Raw genomic sequence first — 16,739 nt, 5'->3', positions numbered from 1 at the left:
CAGCGAAGAGAGGGCGCAGGGAGAGAGCAGGTGAGGCTTTTATTTAAAAAAGGACAAGGCAACAGACAACTGTAAAGGTGTTCTGGCCACCTCGTGTAAAAGACCCTTTGGGGACTCGCAAGAGCTGCCAGAATTTTTATCAGAGGCACCTGACAGCAAGCGCTTCCACGGGCAAATCCTGGTCCCTGTGATTATTCCCTTGAATCATCACAACCACCCTGTAAGTTTGGTGTTGGTTTTGTCCCCACTCGACAAATGAGCCAACAGCCGTTCAGGGAAGTGAAGTGACCCTGCAGGATCTCAGAGCTGGTAAGTGTCAGAACTAGGGTCCAAAATCACCTTGAGAGATTCCATAGTCCCCATTTTTCCAAAACCACTAGGAGGAGGATCCAGGTGTTCTGGCTCCCAGTGGAGCCTCCTGTTTCTCTGAAGGGAGTCCCTGTTCTCTGGTGACAACTTTGGAGATTGGGAGTGACCTTGGAGGCAATCAGAACTCAGGTGAATGTGGAACAGGTCTGCAAGTCCACAGGGTGGAGGGGTCTGTGTGGAAGAATGAGGAGGTGCCCCATAGCACCTCTTGGAGAGACTGAGGACCTTTCTTACTCATTCATTCAGCACAGGTTCATAGAAGGCCATTCTGGGTGCTGGGATACTGGTGTGAAGGTCCCTGTTTGGCTGAAGTTTGCATTCTTGTAGCAAGGAGGCGATAAAAGCACAAGAAAATATTTCATATATCAAATGATACAGATGCTCTGGAGAAAAGCATGGCAGGGAGAGGGGACAGGGAGTGCAATTTGTGGAGTTAGTTATTTTATTTTGGGTGGTCAGGGAAGTCTACTGAAAATGACATTTGCACAAAAATCTGACTGAGGCAAGCATGCTGAATCTGAAGAATGAACATTTGAGGCAAAGGGAACAGTAAGTGCAAAGGCCCTGAGGTGGGAGTATGCCTTGGTTATGTGCAAACAATAATGAGGAGGCCAGAATGCTGTGGAAATGAGCGAGAGTGTGGCAGAGAGTGAGATTCCGGGAGGTGCCAGGGTGACGGGAACAGGAAGAGCCTGGTTGGCCATTGGCCCAAATGTGGCTTTGACTCAAAGAGAGTGGCAAAGCTGGTGGGGGGTTTTGCAGAGTAATGCTATGGTCTGACTTTTTTTACAAAAACACTTTATTATAGATAATTTCAAACATTTACAAAAGTAGGAGCTAAGAAGATGTAATAAATCCAATGACCCCACTTCAACAATTATCAATACGTGGCCAATTTTTTTCATCTATACCCCACCCACAACTCCCTATATTATTTGTTTAAGTGAAGATTTATAACTTTTTGTAATTATAATATGCTTAGATGATAGTACACAAAACATAAATTTGTGCTTGATTGATTTTTTTTTCAATGAGAATATTAGTAACCATCTGCACCTTGATTTCCACTGTGGGAAGGCTTTAGAGTACAGATTCATATTCTTTAACACACATAAGACCACACAGATTATTCACTTCTTCCTATGTCACTTTTGGTAAATTGCATTTTGCAATATTTTCCATTTTGTCTAAATTTTCCGATTTACTGACAAGTTGTTCATGACATACTTTTATTATCTCTCAGATGTCTGTAAAATCTGTAGTGATGTCCCAGTTTTCATTCTGATATTGAGGATCTTTGTGTTTTCTCTTTCTTCATCAGTCTTGCTAGGGTTTTGTCAGTTTTATAATTTTTTTCAAAGAAACAACTTTCGACTTCAATGAGTTTTCTCCATTTCATTGATCTTTGCCCTTTGTTTTATTATATCTGTATTTCTACTTTTGGAGAATATTTATTATCCTTTTTCCCCCCAGTTTCTTAAGTTGGAAGCTACACTCACTGGTTTTTAACCATCTTTTTCATATGCATTTAAAGCTATAAGTTTCCTTTTAAGCACTATTGTACTGTCTCTCACAAATTTTAAGTGCATTTTTCTCATTTAGCTCAAGATATTTTCTTAAATTTCCATTTTGACTTCTCTTTTGGCCCATGAATTATATAGAAGGGTATTGCTTAGTTTCCAGATATTAGGGACTTTTCTAGCTATTGTCCTGTTTGTGAATTCCAATTTAATTATACAACAGGCAGGGGATATACTTTGAATGATTTCAATTTTCTGAAATCTGCTCATACATTCTTTATAGCCCAGAATATGTTCTATTTTGGTAAATGTCCCATATGCTTTAGAAAAGAATGAATATTCTGTATATATCAGTTAGGCCGTGTTGTTTAATCAAGTCCAAATCTACATTGCTACTGAATTGTATCTCATATTCTGTCAGTCCCTGAGACAAACTAGAAATAATCCAAAAGTCCTTCAGTGAGTGAATGGATCAACAAACTGTGGTACATCCAGACAGTTGAATACCACTCAGCAACAACATGAATGATTCTCAAAAATGTCATGTAAGAAGCCAGGCTCAAAAGGATCCAAACTGGGCCATCTCGGTGGCTCAGGTGATTGGGTGGCTCAAGTGGTTGGAGCGCCATGATCCTAACACTGAGGTCGCCGGTTTGATTCCCACATGGGCCAGTGAGCTGTGCCCCCTACAGCTAAGATTGTGAACAACAGCTCTCCCTGGAGCTGGGCTGGGCTGCAGTGACTAGGTTTCTGTGAGCAGCTGTGGTCTGCTGCGTGGGCTGCTGCGTGGGCTGCTGCGTGTGCTGCTGTGAGCTACCATGTGCTGCCATGAACAGCTGGTGGCCAGCAGCCACTGGCCAGCAGATGGCGAGAGCTGCCATGAGCTGCTGTGAGCAGCTGACATACAACTGGTGACGGACTGCCTCAGCCCGGGGGAGTGCAAGGTTCATAATACCAGCATGGGCTAGGGAGCTGTGTCCTACACAACTAGACTGAGAAATAATGGCTTGAACGGCGGGGGGGGGGGGGGTAGAAGAAAGGGGGAAAAAAGGATCTAAACTTTATGATTCCATTTAATAACATTCATATGAATGTCTAGAAAAGGCAAAACTGTAGAGATGGAGAACAGTGGTCTCCAGGGGTTGGTGGGGTGGGCTGGGGCCATTAACTCTTGCATGGGGGTATTTTTAGGTGCTATGAAAGTATATCTGTATCATGATTTGTGGTGGTGGTCACATAACCCTATGCATTTGTCAGAACTTAAAGTAGCTATACCCTGAAAAGCGTGAATTTTACTGTATGTAAATTTACAAATAATTTTAATCTCTGTGACTATCTTGTCATCTCCTTCTGTTCAGATGTTGTCCACAGGTTTCTCTTTTTCCCTCCTTTTTGCTGTATCTATTATTACGGGGAGGGGGAATCAGGATGATTCATTACTGCCAATGAATACAGCATTGCCGTTGTTGCCACGAAGATGAGGAAGCCTCTAGGGTGCACAGGAGAAGTGGAGAGAGCAGTTAAAAGGCCATTGCAATTGTCAGATGACATAGTGGTGGCTTAGACCAGTACAGTCGTATTCATGGTAATGAGAAGTGCTTATAATGGGACATGTACCGCAGATAGAGCCAAAAGTGCTTGGATCAGAGAAGAGGTAAGAGCCCACAATCCTTTTGCCCCAAGCGCTCCTGCTGTCCATCTTCCCCACGCTGGGGAATGTGGCCTGAGATGCACCTGCATAGCAGGACACTGGTAGCACTTTTATGTTGCTTTATTTGGGTTGGCTTTGGGGCAGAGCGAGTTCTGCAAGTTGTGGAACTAAAATACATATGACCGTGACAATTCAGCCACCCACTGTTCCTGTCATATCCAGACATTGTTTTGCCTCAAATGTGTCCCGCATCAAGACCTCTGTTTCCTTGAGTCTCAAATATAAGACTGTTACAGTCATATCACAATGTTCAATGGTGAAATCTTGTGTTACTGTGGTCCTCATTCCTTTTCATTTAGAATCAGAATAAAGTTGTATTTCAAATATCTAACAATAAAATAACTGGCTTACAGCATTTTCCTTCCATGGAGCCCAGCTCATAGACTGCACTACCGTATTTCCCTGAAAATAAGACCTAACCAGAAAATAAGCCCTGGCATGATTTTTCAGGATGCTCGTAATATAAGCCCTACCCCAAAAACAAGCCCCAGTTAAGATCGTCAGCCAGACGGACGCATTTAGTATGTCCGTTATAACACACGACAGATGCATTGAATTATAAAATAATATTAATATATAATTAAATATAAATAAACAATATTATTGACAATGCTTAAAATAAATGATAATACAAATTATAATTAAGTATTTGTAAATACTAAGCGGGCGCCTTTGGATGAGAGGTAAACACCTATGTAAACAGATGAACTTGAGACTTATTGCCGAATGACCAATCGGAGTACAGGCACAACGCACAAATAACGTACGCACTTGATAACAAACAAACGTGGTTGTGTCTAATATGAATCTTCATAATTCAATACGTCGTGTGTTGTAATGGACGTACTTAATGCACTTGTGTGAAATAAAGAAACGTTTTCTGAATTTTGGTGCCTGCAATTTTTCGTCACTTTTGTGTGGACCATCATTCTTAACTGTGATCATTTTTGTTGCCACTCCTGTCTCATAAGTCTTCAATTCACACTTGATTTAATGGTAGATTTAAAGGGAATAATATTTTGGCCCCCAGACAAGATGGGTGCAAAAAGAAAGAGCTATTCCATCAAGTACAAACAAGGAATCGTGGAGGACTCCCAGGGCAAGAATCTTACGGCTTTCTGCAAAGAGAAAAAGTTGCATCTCCGAATGGTCCAAAAATGGCGAGCAGATTATAATAACTTCAGTCAACAGGTGGACGAGGGAAATACTAAGAAGAGCAAGTGTGGATCAGGTCAGCAACCATTATTTCCTGAGCTGGAAGACATCATCTGTGAATGGATTGCTGACAGGAGGGCAAAGGCTTTGGTTGTGCGCAGGACAGATATTCAAGCATTTTCCCTTGCAATGGCACCACAGTTAAAAATATCCCCAGAAGAATTCAAAGCATCACAACACTGGCTGGACGGCTTCCTTCAGCGATATGAACTGTCTCGAAGATCGACAAGACTGTTCAAGCTGGAAGATACTGAAGTTATTAAACGTGCACTTGCATTCAAGTCCTTTGTTGGTGGCATTGACTTTTCTAAATACCAGCTCTCCAACATGATTGCTATGGATGAAACTGCAGTGTTTATGGGCCAAGGATCTCAAACGACAATTGATCAGAGGGGTGCCTCGTCAGTCAACATTCCCCACACTGGTTATAAAAGTGCATGTGTTACCTGTATTATGGCAATTCGTCTGGAAGGAAAGAAAGCCCCACCTCTAATCATTACTAATGGCAAGAAAGATAAGGTTGAACGTGTTTTAGTGTTTTAGGCATTTATGTTCTTGAAACCAAACAAGCCTGGTGCACACAAGCAGTTATAAGGAAGTGGGTTGATTTAATGCTGCCACTTATTTTACGAGGTGGTCAAAGAGGTCTGCTGGTCTGGGATTCAGCCAGCACTCACCGTGCTAAAGACATGAAGAACTTCCTTGCAGAGAGAAGAATAGATCAAATAATGATTCATGCAGGAATGACTGCCTATCTCCAGACTCTTGATATTGCAATAAACAAGCTATTCAAGAATGATTTGCACATGGAAATCAATGACTACATTGAAAATAGAATGGAGAAATCAGCATGGAAACTTTGTGAAGCCTAGCCTGCAAGAGGTCGTGACTTGGGTGAAGAATTCATGGGATAAAATCACTGACAGCTGTGTTACCAATGCACCACAAGCAGGCTACATGGACAAGAAGTGCTCATTTAAGGAGAGCTCTGTTGCTGGACATGAGAGATTGGGGCCAATGGTTAAACAGGAAATGGGGTCGCAAGAAAGTCAAACCAGAATTCGGGGTTTGGAAAGTTATGACGATGTTCCAGAAGATGGCATGACTGTATGTGAAAAAATGTAGATTTTTGTACGTGAATAAATGAATAAATTTAGATTGTTGTACATGGAAAAAATAAGACATCCCCTGAAAATAAGCCCTAATGCATTTTTTAGAGCAAAAATTAATATAAGACCCAGTCTTATTTTCGGGGACATACAGTAGGCCCTTGGATCTGATTCCTGCCCAAACCAGGTCTTCCCGGATTTCAGCTTTCTCCCTCCTGCCTTCACTGGCCTCTCCTTTTAGCCCTGTTTCCATTGAACAGGTTTTCAGTTGTTCCCTTGACAATAACCCTAGATTTCCTTGCTCCTCTTACCTTCACGTCCCCCACCTGGTGAAACTCCAGCTCTGCCTTCTCCAGATGTCCCCTCAGGTGTCTAAGTGCTGCAAGAGGCAATCATACAGCCCTGATCACTCTCAATTCACAATAAACTCATCAGTGGGACTGAGAACTCAACACTATCCGTCATCCTGATGGTTCTTTTGCTCCTTTTCTTAAACTATGAAATATGTCACACATACAGAAGAGTGTATGAAATATATGTGTATGGTTTCAGGAATAATCACAATGAGAATGGAACCAGTGTTACCTTAGGCAGAAAGAATAGGGCCTCAGGGAAAGACGGGGATGGAAAGGAAGGAGGAAGTAAGGAAAGACAAAGAAGGGAGATGAGATCATCCTTAAGAAAAAGTGCAGCTACCAGACTAGCCAGAACTAGATTTTGGTGGCTGAGAACAGATCCAGGATGCCATCCTGTCCCTCAAGGTGAACATTAGCTAATTATAATGGATTCTAATATCATTAGCATTGCGGTTGGGGAAAATCTCCACACACACACCCCCACCCCCACCACCCCCACCCCGTGCCACCATGACAGTTCCAACAAGAGCCAAACAAGGACAACTGAATCCATTTCCTGATGGGAGGAGAGGTCAGCGAAGGCCCACCTAGGAACAGCTATAACGCCACCCCTAAACTTTAATATTTCACACTCGCATTTTGAGAATAATAAATTCCTAGGCTTCTTTGTTCTTTGGGGCAGTTGCTCTAGTCCTGGCCTGCCTGCTCCCATTATTTTGGGAGTGTGTTACGTTCTTTTCTTTTAATGAGTCGACTGCTTGCTTGGCTTATTTGGTGCGGCCTTGGATTCTTTCCTGTGATGATACCACGAACCCATTTCCCGACAACACCAGGAGTTAGGGTAAGAAATAGGGCACTGCCCGCACATGAGAAGCCCCCTGTGTCCTTCCCCAGTGGCTGGCCCCTTGTACTCTCCCCTTACCACCTCCCTTTCAGACGTAACCATTATCCTGATATTTATTCCCCTGCCTCTGTTTAAACTTTCACCTCTAAATATGTATGCCTATTTTAGAACTTTTCTGAGTGAAATTAAAGGGAACACAAGTTTTGCCACTCTAAAACTGCCTTTTGGGATAATGATTTTAAGCTGGTTATTAAGAAACAAAAGACTCAGATCTTTTGACCCTCTCTCTTTCCTGCCTAAGAGATTTAAATGGAAAAATCTGCTTCAGGAAGGGAAACTTAGCATAATCGCCTTAGAATTAAACAAGAAGGATCTAAGCAGGGGCCTGTTAACTAGATCACCCCCTATGTCCCGTTTTTTTCTGAGTTGCCTAGTAAGAACCTGTAAAATACTCATTTTCACTTTTAAAAATCTAAGACTCCATTCCCCCCTTTTCTACTTAGTTAGAAATGACATACATATTCAATTTTTCCTCATTGTCTCTGGAACTTTTATGGTTTTGTGAATTCCCCATGCACATGTATTAAAATTTTATTTTCTCCTGTTAATCTGCTGTATGTCCTTTGAATTATTAGCCCAGCTAGAAGAATGTAGGAGGTGGGAGGAAAAGTATTATTTTAGCCCCCACAGAATCATATTTTATATTTCCTACTGTCACTTGCTTGTATCATCAATGTTTGTGAGATTCACCCATATGGATGAATGTAGTTTATTCATGTTGATTGCTGTTTGGTATTGTTACAATATGTTTATTTGGTCTACTATTAGTAGACATTTGAGGAGCTGACATACTTTTGCTATTATTATTTATTCACTGAACAAATATTTCTTGGGGACATATTACTTACCAGGCACTGCTTTAGGCATTGGGCTAGAACAGTGATCAAAACAGGTAAAATTTCCTTCCCACATGGATATTCTAGAAGTGGATAACAACAATAAACAGAAAAAAATAAATAAATTATGTTATATGTTATAAGATGAGAAGTACTGATTAGGACAAAAAAGAAGGGAAAGAGATGAAAAGTACCAGGGTGGAAAGTTGCACTTCTGTGGTATTTCCCACTAAGTTGACATCTAAGCCCAGACTTGAAGGGGGTGAAGATGGTGCCATGCACCACCTGGGGTGAGGTGTTCCAGCAGAGGGAGGAGTCTGTGCAGTGGTCTCGAGGCAGGACTAGTACAGAAGGGTCTGTGTGAGCAGTTCTGACACTAAATACCTAGAGAGGCCAAATTTCACTGGCTAAGGACACAGTCCCCACAAGACTGCCTTTACTTCAGACAGCAGCCACAAGCTCAGGGATCACCAAGCCACCCAAGCTTCTGACCAACGGCTACAAATTTGGAGGTTCCCATTACCCCACTCAAGTTTGATAATTCACTAGAAGAATTCACAAAACTTAGGTAAGCATTATACTCATGATTATAGTCTTACCTCACAACAAAAAGAATTCAAATCAGGACCAGCCAAAGGGTCTCATAGGGCAAGGTCTGGGAGGGCCCAAAACGAAAAGCTTCCATGTCTTCTCCCCATGGAGTCAGAATGCATCACCTACCCAGCACAGTGTATTATTAACCAGGGAAGTTCATCTGAGCTTGTGTCCAGAGTATTGCTTCTGTGTCCAAAGTTTTATTATGTAAGTATGATTGAATCATCTATGTCCATGTGGTTCAATCTCCAGCTCTCTTCCCCAACCCCAAAGTCGGACTGATGTCAGGTGACTCACAGCCCCGACCCTGTAATCACATGGTTGGTCTTTCTGGCATAACTAGCCCCCATCTGAGTCACCTTGTTAGCTTAAACTCAGATGTGGTCTGAAGGCCCACCATGAATAACAAAGACACTCCTATCACTTGGGAAATTCCAATGATTTATAGGTTCCCTCCCAGGAACCAGAGGACAAAGGCCAGCCAAATTCTTTATTATACAACATCATGTGTGTCTGGAGAAGAGTAAGCATGACCGAGAATAAAAAAGAGATGCAATCGGAGAGATAATAGGACTAGATCCCTTTGATTATTTTAGTACCTGTGTCCTGGTGCCTACGTGCAAGAGTTCTCTCAGGTCTAGGCTGGAAGTGCAAATGCTGGGTCATAGGAAATACACATGTCCAACTCTATTGGGAAATATCCAATTGTTTTCTAAAGTGGTTATACCAATATATACTCCTACCAGTAGTATATGGAGTTCCTATTGTTCCAATTTGTTGTAGGTAGAATAATGGCCCCCCAAAAAGTCAATAATCTCTGAAATCTGTGAATATGTTCCCTACATCATAAAAGGGACTTTGCAGATGTCATTAGTTAGGGATCTTGACCTGGGGAGTTTGGTTGGGGGTGGGGTGGCAAATGTAATCACAAGGACCCTTATAGGGGGAGAGAGTAGAGTCAGTGTCTTAGAAGGAGCTGTGATGACAGAAGCAGAGCTCAGGAAGAATGAGAGAGATTTGAAGACAGAGAAAAGGACTACAAGTCAAGGAATGTAGGTAGCCAGTTGCAGCTGCAAAAGTCAAGGAAACAGATTGTCTCCTACAGCCTCCAAAAGGAACCAGCACAGCTGGCACCTTGAATTTATCCCATTAAGAATGAACCTGGACTTCTGACCTCCAGAACTGTCAAATAGTAAATTTGTGTTGTTTTAAACTACACTGTGTGGTAATTTGTTACAGCAGCAATAGAAAACTAACACATAATCCTTGCCAATACTTCATTAAGTGTTTACCTCAATTTTTGCCAATACGTTGGTTGTATAGTGTTGACTCATTGTGGATTTAATTTCATTTTTCTGATGAATGGTATCAAATATTTTTCAGATGTTCATTAGTCATTTGGGTTTACTCTTTAGTAAAATGCCCATTCAAGGTTTTTGTTCAGTTTTCTATTGATTATTCTTTTTCTTAGAGATTTATAAGCTCTCTACATATTCTATTATAGCTGCCAGTACAATGAGAGTTAAACGTGTTACAAATTGGGAAATGTCCAGTTGTTTGGACAGTTTCCCTACTTGTGGCTTATATTGTTATTCCCTTTGTGTTGTCCTTTGATGGAGAGAACATCTTCATTTGTATTTATGGCTCTCTTTCGATTGGTTTGAGTTTTTTGATCTACTTCTCTCTAAATTTTCCAAACATTCCCAGCAATTTCAAATTTTCCAGGACTTTCTCAAACCCTAGCCTTCTCTCTATATCCCTTCCCGCCAGATGATGACGCTCCCTCTTATACCTCATAGGGAAATTTGAAACCATCATCAGGAACTGTCTCAAGTCTTGTCATCCCCCAACCCCCAATTTATACATTTGCCTGCATCCTTCCCTCCTTCCCTCCTGTTATAAAAGAGAACACAACCCTTTTCTCTCACAGCTCTCTGCCCTTCCCCCCCTCTTAATATTGTGCATTCAAATATACCTTCATTCATTTCTCTCTTTAATGCACTCAATTTAAACTTTCTCGTTTTCAAAAAAAATATCTGGGACCCCCCCACCAATGCCTCCTAGATGTTATCCTGCCGTCTCTTCCATTCAGAGCCAGGTTTCTTAGCCAAATTACCTCCCTCCAAGCTGTCTGAAACTCTTTAGCATAATAAGAAATATATATATTTGCTTTTTGTCCCCAGTTCCTGACCTAGAGTTCCTAAATGCCTTGGAATTTCCTGAGTGATAGGAGCATCTTTTGTTCTAATGAGTCTTGGCAGGCCCCTAGATGGCTTCAGGATGGGGGCTTGTTGCCAGAATGACCTAAACTTTATTAGAAGTCTGGAACTTCCAGACCCACCCTCCAAAGTCCTAGGGAAATAAAATGGGAATTTATAAAATTGAATACATATATTAGAAAAAAAGGCCTAAAATCAATCATCTAAACATCGCCTTGGGAACCTAGAAAAATAAAAGCAAGTTAAATCCAAAGTAATCAGAAAAAGGGAAATAATAAAAATTCAAGCAGAAATTAATAAAACTGAAAACAGAAAGTCAATAGAGAAAATCAATAAAACCAAAATCTAGTTCTTTGAAAATATCAATAAAATAATAAGCCTCTACGTAAGGTAAGAAAAAAAAAAAAAAGAAGACACAAATTATGAATATCAGAAATGAAAGAGGGACATCACTACAGATCCTATGGACATTAAAAGGATAATAGGGGAATATTATGAACAGTTCTATGTCCACAAATTTAATAACCTAGATGAACCAGACCAATTCCTTGAAAGACGTATACTGTCAAAACTCACACAAGAAGAAATAGATAATCTGAATAGCTCCATACCTATTAAAGAAATTGAATCAATAATTTATAAAATTGAGCCAGCCCAATGACTCAGGCGGTTGGAGCGCTGCGCTCCTAATGCCGAAGGCAGCTGGGGCGATTCCCACATGGGCCAGTGAGCTGCGCCCTCTACAGCTAGGATTGTGAACAACAGCTCTCCCTAGAGCTGGGTTGCTGTGAGCAGCCGGAGGTTGGCGTGAGCTGCCATGTGCTGCTGTGGGCTGCTGTGTGCCGCTGTAGGCTACCATGTGCTGCCATGAGTGGCTGGTGGCCAGCAACCAGCATGAGTGGCTGGCAGCCTTTGTGAGTGGCCAGCAGCCATCGTGAGCAGCCGGCAGCCAGCGAGAGCTGCCGTGAGCTGCTGTGAGCAGCCAACTGACGACTGGCGACCGACTGCCTCGGGAGCACAAGGCTGGTAACACCAGCACGGGCCGGGAGCAACGGCTTGAACTGGGGGGGGGGGGGGGGGGTAGGCAGAAGAAAAGGGGAAACTAATAATAATAATTTATAAAATTACAAAATGGGAAGCCCCAAGCACAGATCAGTTCACTGATGGATTCTACCAACCATTTAAGAAAGAAATTATACCAATTCTCTACAATCTCATCCAAAAGATAGAAGCAGAAAGAATACTTTCTAACTCATTTTGTGAGGCCAGCATTACCCTAAGACCAAAATCAGAAAAAGACAGTACAAGCAGAGATTCAACTATTTAAGAAAATATAATCTATATGTATCCTTAGCTGGGTCCATGGAAACTGCAATAGGTTCAAATTTCGGAAGATGGGAAATGTGGGGCAGGGGGACCACTGTCCACCTTCTGCAGGGAACTCCTGCTCTGCCCTCAGCACAAGGCCTTTACCAGATACAACCAAAATCCACCTAACATTTGGTCAATGCAGATGCCAGGGTCAGTCTGAATATTAGCCATTAGTAAAGCTGGATTTCTCTATTTTAAATAAAAAAATATAAATAGATCATCTTGCTCACCTAACATTGAAAACCACTGCTATATTTGGGGAGTAATATTTACCTACTAACTAGTAGCCCTGTGCTGAGGTCAAAACGTGGATTATTGTATTTAATTCTCACAGCTCTATGAAGTGATTTCTAAAATAATCCTCATTGATGGATCAAATTGAGATTCAGAGATAACCAAGCGACTTTCCCAAGGTCTAACCCTATTGAGGGTTAGAAGAAAATCCAGACATTTCTGACTCTGACCAGAGCCGCTAGTTTTAACCATATTTGTTATGAAAACCATAGTTGGGGCAGTATTCCCTTTCTTTGCATAGAGCAGTAACCTTTTTTATTTTTTGACACAAATCGAGTGCAACCTTATGCTCTACCTTTGCCATGACCCAAGGCTTTTGTCCCTTCTCATAGGGAGGGTGGAATCAAGATGTGCCTGCAGTTTCTGCATCTCTGAAAGGGATGGTCATGGACTTTGCCAGGGCTTGGGTCAATCCTTCTTTCTATTTGATCTTGTCCCAGCCTTTTCTGGAATAATATCTTGAATATATCAATTTCTTATTTGACAATGCCACACCTCTCCAAATCCTGTCATTGATGCGTGCTTTTCCTATTTCTATATTCTGTTGTTAGTCATTTCAATGGAAAATTGAAAGAAGTTAGAGTTTCATACAAATGTAGTCATTTTATCTGGAAATCTGCTGCATTGTGTACAAAAGTTAAATATGTTTCTTGGTTCTAGAACATGATAATGGCAAGTTGTCTGAACTGACATGTTCTTTCTCTTTCTCATCTGGGCTAACAGCTCATACTTTAAACTATTCCACAGTATGTACATTTAACAAATCAGTAGGGCCAGGGGAAGCTGGAAGGTAGAGGAGGGGTGGGTCCTTCAAAATGACCCTAGGCTGCACTTTTCTGTTCACCCCACCTGGGCCACGGTTTACAAGGCCCTTTCTAGGATCATGGCTTTCAGTGTGAACTCTGTGGTTCCCTGAAGTGTGGGAAGGAGACTGAATGTGAGATCCCAGAGACCCCCATTCCCACTTCATCCAAGCAGCTCTGTGTCTATGATAGAAATATGGCCTGAGTCCTGGTCAGACATTTACAGACGATATAAGTACGATTGAGCCAGAGGTATTCTCATGGGAGGGACATGAGATTGAACTTCTGAGGTTTGGTTCTTGTCCTGAGCCAGGAAGTCTTATGACAGAGCCAGAAGGACCTTGCCCAAGAAGGTGGTGGGGAGTTCAGTCCATCTTTACTCAGAATTACTATTCAATGTGTTGCCTTACAGATATCCACTTTCGGATGGAAAGATCCAAGACAGTGGAGTAGATAAATACTGTGCTTGCCTCACCTTGTGAACACATCAAAATTACAACTAATTTATAGAACAACCAACCTGGACAACCATCTGAAGTCTAGCTGCACAGAAGTTTTATACTAAGGATATAAAGAAGAAGCCATGTCAAGACTGGTAGAAGGGGTGGAGACATGAAATGGGCTGCTCCCACACCCACGTTTGGTGGTTGAAAATCGGGAGAGATATTTCTGCCACAGAGGTTCCCCACGGAGGAGCAAGGAACCCCATCCCCACACCAGGCTCCCCAGCCCAGTGTACTGATGCTGGGAGGAAGGGCCCCTACAACATCTAGCTGTGAAAAACAGTGGGAATTATGATCGTCTGGGTGGGACAGAAGGCTGCAGGACATGCACACATCTTCTTAAAGGACCTGCACAAACTCTCCCTCAGGCACTCACTTTGGGATCCAGAGGAGGGACAGTGACTCAGAGGGCGCTGGAGACATACAAGGGACAGACTGAGGTGTGTGACTTTGGGGCAAGAGCTGGAAAATAGTCACCATTTTCCCTGTTAGGAATCTTCCTCCCATGCAGCTAGCAGGTGGGCGCCATCTTTTCTGTGTTGAGCCTACCTCACAGGCCAAATCTGAATCTGAATTGGTCTGGTGAGCTCTGCTTGCTCCACCCTGGTGACTCACTGAGACCCCACCACACCCAACTCCATACCACATAAGGCCTTACAGGAGCTAGCAACTGGCAGTAGGCCTCAGTGTGTCCTGGCTTTTTGCAGAGCTACCCCAGACCTGGTATAGGTTGCAGTCATCTTTGGTTCACAGCATAGCCTCTCCCACATGCCTTCAGGTGGAATACAGGCAGCAACCAACTGTGGATTGCTTTGTAGCTCCTACCAGGTAGTCCTTGGCCAGTCACAGGCAGTAGGTGACCTGGCCTGCATCAGAACCCCTCCCAAGAGGCCCCAGAACCAATGTACTTAGAGGTTGGCTTCAGACTATAGCAGAGCAACACCCAATTAGCTTCAAAAGTGGCACACACAAAGGGTGGTCTCAACAGGCGCGAGAGCCTGCTGGGGTGAATCATGTTCTGAGTGATAAGCTACCCACACAGCAGCCCATAAACTGTGGACATGGCCCAACCCCACAGCCAGCTAGCCTGAGGGTCAGTCCCACCCACTGACATACCAATAGCAATCAAAGCTCAACTATAACAGGAGAACACACACAACCCACACAGGGACACTCCTGGAGCACCCAGCACAGGTGACCAGGGAGACTGTGCCACTGGGCCGCTCAGGGCACCTACTATATAAGGCCACCCAACAAGACTGGGAGACATAGCAGATTTACCTAATACATAGAAAGAAATACAGACAGGCAATCAAAATGAGGAAACAAAGAAATACATCTCCAATGAAAGAACAGGCGAAATCTCCAGAAATAGAACTAAACAAAATGGAAGCAAGCAACCTACCAGAGACAGAGTTGAAAACACTGGTTATGAGGATGTTCAAGGAATTCAGTAACAACTTCAACAAAGAGATAGCAAGCATTAAAAAAACACATAGAAATCATAAAAAAGGAACCAGTCAGAAGTGAAGACTACAATAACTGAAATGAGGGATGCACTAGAAGGAATCACCAGCAGACTAGATGAAGCAGAGGATCGAATTAGTGATTTGGAACACAAGGGAGAAGAAAACACCCAATCAGAAGAGCAAAAGGAAAAACAGAATTTTAAAAAATGAGTATAGTTTTAGAGACCTCTGGAAAAACATCAGTCATAACAACATTAGCATGATAGGGGTAACAGAAGGAGAGAAGGGAGAAAACAAGGGACTGAGAACCTATTTGAAGAAATAATGACTGAAAACTTCCCTAACCTGATGAAGGAAATGGACATACAAGCCCAGGAAGCGCAGAGAGTCCCAAACATGATGAACTCAAACAGGTCCACACCAAGACACATTGTAATTAAAATGGCAAAGGTTAAAGACGAAGAGAGAATCCTAAAAGCAGCAAGAGAAAGGCAACTAGCAACTTACAAGGAAGCTCCCATAAGATTGTCAGCTGATTTCTCAACAGGAACTTTACAGGCCAGGAGGGATTGACAGAAAATATTCAAAGTGATGAAAAGCAAGGATCAATAACCAAGACTACTCAACCCAGCAAAGCTATCATTTAAAGTTGAAGGACAGATAAAGAGCTCCGCAGACAAGAAAAAGCTAAAGGAGTTCATCACCACCAAACCAGTATTACAAGAAATGTTAGAGGGACTTCTTTAAGATGAATGCATAACATATATAATTACATATATAATACATATTACAATGACAATAACTACATACCTATCAAAAAATACTTTCAATGTAAATGCATTAAATGGTCCAATCAAAAACACAGGGTGGCTGGATGGATAAGAAAACAAAACCCTTACATACTTTGCCTACAAGACACTCACTTTAGATTGAAAGACACACACAGACTGAAAGTAAAGGGATGAAAAAAATTATTTCATGAAAATGGGAAAAAAAAGCTGAGAAGCAATACTTATAACAGAAAAAATAGACTTTAAAACAAAAGCTGTAACAAGAGACAAACAAGGACCAGTAATCCCACATCAGGGTAATTATCTGAGAAAATCCAAAAATGTCACTTCAAGGGGGCACTTGAATCCATATGTTCATTGCAGCATTGTTTACAATGGCCAAGATGTGGAGGCAGCTCTGGTGTCTATCGATGGAAGAATAGAAGAAGAGGAGGTGGTACATGTATACAATGGAATATTGCTCAGCCAGGGAAGGGAATGGGTTCTTGCCATCTGCAGTGGCATGGATGGACCTGGAGGGAATTGTGCTTAGTGGAGTGTGTCAGACAGAGAAAGACAAATTCAATGTGATTTTGCTTATATGTGGACTCTAAAGAACAAAATAAACAAGCAAATAAAACAGAAACAAACTCATAGATACAGAGAACTTTTTGATGGCTGCCAGATGGCAGAGGG

The 16,739-nt window shown here is 42.1% G+C and overlaps 1 long non-coding RNA gene across 1 annotated transcript; it reads left to right on the top strand.

Annotated features, from left to right (window-relative positions):
• The first annotated feature begins 93 nt into the window (after positions 1-93).
• Positions 94-16,697, top strand: LOC141572650 (uncharacterized). Its single transcript, XR_012497960.2, has 2 exons — positions 94-309; positions 13,714-16,697. It is a non-coding gene; the product is annotated as an uncharacterized LOC141572650 (long non-coding RNA).
• Positions 16,698-16,739: the final 42 nt, after the last annotated feature.

The sequence above is a fragment of the Rhinolophus sinicus genome, chromosome 15, assembly GCF_057876585.1.
Source record: "Rhinolophus sinicus isolate RSI-liver-muscle chromosome 15, RSI-T2T, whole genome shotgun sequence".
Lineage (NCBI taxonomy): Eukaryota > Metazoa > Chordata > Mammalia > Chiroptera > Rhinolophidae > Rhinolophus > Rhinolophus sinicus.
Note: the sequence above shows the minus strand (reverse complement) of the source record. Positions and strands in the feature narration are given on the sequence as shown.